The sequence below is a fragment of the Apium graveolens genome, chromosome 9 (assembly GCF_009905375.1).
Source record: "Apium graveolens cultivar Ventura chromosome 9, ASM990537v1, whole genome shotgun sequence".
Classification (NCBI taxonomy): domain Eukaryota; kingdom Viridiplantae; phylum Streptophyta; class Magnoliopsida; order Apiales; family Apiaceae; genus Apium; species Apium graveolens.
Window position 1 is genome coordinate 16,856,254 of NC_133655.1, and position 2,911 is coordinate 16,859,164.

Genomic DNA, 2,911 nt, shown 5'->3' on the forward strand with positions numbered 1-2,911 from the left:
CATCCTTCTGCACAAATTTTTCAGCTACAATCTCATTTTATGGAATTGGCAAGGGTGCAGACGCACCTGCATTCTGGACAGAATTTTCAGACTCTTCATCTTGCTGAATTTGGGGGCTTGTGACCTTTTCAGACCTCAAGGTGATGGCGTTCACCTGTTCTTCGACTTCCCTCTTGCCTTAATTAGCTTCTGTATCACTAGGAAGAGTTCCTTGAGGTCGGTTCAATAGTGCATTGGTAATTTGCCCAATTTGATTCTCCCGAGTCTTGATAGAAACAACTTGGCTCTTGCACATGAGCCTCAACTCCTCCAATTCAGATGTTTCATTAGATTGACTTGTACTTCCATGTGATAGTTGTTGAAGTTGGAGTTATTGTCTTGTTACATATTGCGGTTGTTGAAAACCAGGAGGGTTGAATTGCTTTGTTGCATACTGCTGATAAGGCTGTTGCACCGCAATCTGGATTATTGCTCCAGCAGAAATTAGGATGATTCTAGTTGTCAGGATGATAAGTGTCTGCAACTGGTTGCTGCGATCTCTGAAATTTTCTCACAAACTGAGCTGATTCACTACATATAGCGCATTGCTCTGTCGCATGCACACCCGCACACAGCTCACAAACACTGTCTATCTGATTGACTCCATAGTTGGCCAGAGAATCGATTTTCATAGTTATCGCCTTTAGTTAAGCAGTGATAGCCGTAGCTGTATCCACCTCCAGAATTCCTGCTACCTTACCTTGAGGTAGTCTCTGAGTTTGGTTTTGATATTCATTACTAGCCATCAATTCAATTATCTCATAAGCTTCATCATAGCTCTTAGCCCATAACGCTCCTTCTGATGTTGCATCGAGCATAGGTCTGGACTGTGCTCCCAAAACATTATAAAAGCAATTGATCACCATCCAGTCAGGTATTCCATGATGATGACACTTTCTAAGCATCTCCTTGTAGCGCTCACAAGCTTCACATTAAGATTCACCCAATTGCTGCGCGAATTGAGTAAGAGTGTTCCTGATTGCAACTGTCTTTGCCATAGGGAAGAATTTAGTGAGAAACTTTTGAGCAAGATCTTCCCAAGTAGTAATCGAACCAGCTGGTAGAGAGTGTAACCAACTCTTAGCCTTGTCCCTCAGAGAGAATGGGAAAATTCTCAATTTCACAGCATCTTCAGACACACCAATGAACCTGAAGGTGTCGCAAATCTCTATGAAATCCCTGATGTGAATATTAGGATCTTCTGTTGGAGCAACCCCAAATTGAACTGAGTTCTAGACCATCTGGATCGTGCCAGGCTTGATCTCGAAGGTAATAGCCGCGATGGTTGGCCTGACAATGCTAGATTGAATGTCATTGATCTTTGGTTGAGAAAAATCCATCAACGCTTTCGTTGATGCTGCTAGATCTCCCATTGTAATGATTATTTCTTCTTTTTCAATCATTTCCTTAAGAGATTGAGAATGTGTTCGCATACACGCTCTCTCGAGTACCTGAAACACAACGAGTAAACCGTGAAAGTAAAAGAATCTGAGTCAGTGAACTTTAACGACCACTGATATCAAGAATATAAACTAAAAATTAAGGCCGAGTCCCCGGCATCGGCGCCAAAAACTTGTTAGGGCCGAAACACACGCTAAAATTACACGCAAGTATACGCGTTCGCAAGTAGTATAAGATATAAATTAGATTCGTTCCCACAAAGACTCTTTTTGGCTAACTTAAGATTATGCACCTATGCAACAATGGTATGACTATCGCTCAATGGTAAGACAATAACAAGTTGAGATGTTTCTAACTAAGACTAACTAACATACAATTAACTAAGATTAAAATTGATTAAATTAACTATATGAAACAAACATGGGATTCTAACTTCATTATATTCTTCATTCAAAGTCCTTACTCTTAACCTTAGCATGCAATGGTGATGATAACTAATCAGATAACACGAAACTAGTAAACGCCAACTTACGTTGTACAAATACCTACTACCAGACATCCACAAAAGAGATAGAAACTGAACAGACACCAATTATATTAAGACCCTATATGTCTATAGAATTTGAAAACATAAAGGTTTAATACGCATGTTATCTATTGTGATTACATAGGAAAAGTAAGATGGTTAAAATTACCTACGAATCATGTATAACAATTATACATGAACCTATGCTAGCATGGAAAGTTCTAAATCTCTATATTCACTGTCGCTTCAATCGAGATTAACAAGATATCTTATATATTTACGACGCACATAAGACGAATACGCTTAACCAATACTAGGATATCAATCAATCACCACACACCAAGATATTGAAACAAATAACTATAGAAATTCATAAGTAAATCCGTTAGAACCCCACGATAACGGTTAGTTCATAATCGAACTCATTTTCTCTATGGGTTCCAATAAAAACATGTTAAATAAACTAAGATAAACTAGGTATGAAATAACTGAATAATAATAACGAAGTACGTTAACCAGAGTATTAGGTTCAAATAACAAAGAAAACAAGCATCCAAGATTATAACTTAAGCAAAGAATCACAAGTAAAAACAAGGTCTTCTTCTCCTTCGTTGTATTATGCCATTAGGTCTTCTTGATGTTATCTCCTCGCTCTTCTATATGAAAAATGTCTTTATATATATGATAGGAATAAATAAATTATGATTGTATAATTAAATACTGCATTAATTATACAAGCTGTGGGCTGCTAGGCCCAATAAAAAGATATATGATACTCAGACCAGAAAGGTTAAGCCTGATGGACCAGATCAGGCCTGATGGAATAAAAAAGGCCCAAAAGCCCTAATTATTAATTAATTTCGTAATTAATTAATAAGGGAAAAATCAGCTATTGAGAAGAGTCCCGATAAGGATATAAATTCTTATAGATTAGCCTCAAGGGGA

At 37.6% G+C, this 2,911-nt stretch overlaps 1 non-coding gene across 1 annotated transcript; it reads left to right on the plus strand.

The window, feature by feature from the left end:
• Positions 1 to 915: 915 nt before the first annotated feature.
• LOC141687756 (small nucleolar RNA R71) lies at positions 916 to 1,022 on the plus strand. The gene has a single exon (XR_012561240.1). It is a non-coding gene; the product is annotated as a small nucleolar RNA R71 (small nucleolar RNA).
• Positions 1,023 to 2,911: the final 1,889 nt, after the last annotated feature.